Consider the following 832-nt stretch of genomic DNA (forward strand, 5'->3'; position numbering starts at 1 on the left):
GCGATGGCCGGGGCCACGTGGCGCCCTCCGGTTGGCCGCGGGCGGCGGCGGATCCTATCCGGCGCGGACCGAACGTGTCCGGCGGCGGAGAGGGAGTGGGGCTAGGGTTTCGGACTGCGGGATTTCGGGGAGGATCACATATTTATAGGTAGAGGGAGCTAGGAGACTCCAAATGAGGTGCGGTTTTCGCCCACACGATCGTGATCCAACGACGGAGATTATGGAGGGGTTTAGATGGGTTATTGGGCTGTTTTGGAGGGTGTTGGGCTGCAACACTCAAAAGGCCTTTGAAGTTACCCGGTTAACCGTTGGAGCATCAAATGACCTCCAAATGGAACAAAACGTGATAGGTGGTGTACCAAGGCCACTTGGCAAGACTCGGTCCATTCCGAGAACGTTTAACACCCGCTCACGAAAAGAGACAAGAGGGGTGCGCCAGGTGCATGTGGGAGTGTTGGATGGCGAAACGGACAAATGTGGAAAGTTACATCCGGGGTGTTACAATGTGCCTTGCTGCCCCTGCTGTCACTGGGAAAGGACACTGCAAGATTGAACCCAAAGCTAAGCACTTCTCCCATTGCAAGAAAGATCAATCTAGTAGGCTAAACCAAACTGATAATTTGAAGATACTTGCAAGGATAACCAATCATACATAAAAGAATTCAGAGGAGATTCAAATATTTCTCATAGATAAACTTGATCATAAACCCACAATTCATCGGATCTCGACAAACACACCGCAAAAAGAGTTACATCGAATAGATCTCCAAGAAAATGAGAACTTTGTATGGAGATTCAAAGAGAGAGAAGGAGCCATCTAGCTAATAACTAT

This window comes from Triticum aestivum, chromosome 5B (assembly GCF_018294505.1).
Source record: "Triticum aestivum cultivar Chinese Spring chromosome 5B, IWGSC CS RefSeq v2.1, whole genome shotgun sequence".
NCBI classification, from domain to species: Eukaryota; Viridiplantae; Streptophyta; class Magnoliopsida; order Poales; family Poaceae; genus Triticum; species Triticum aestivum.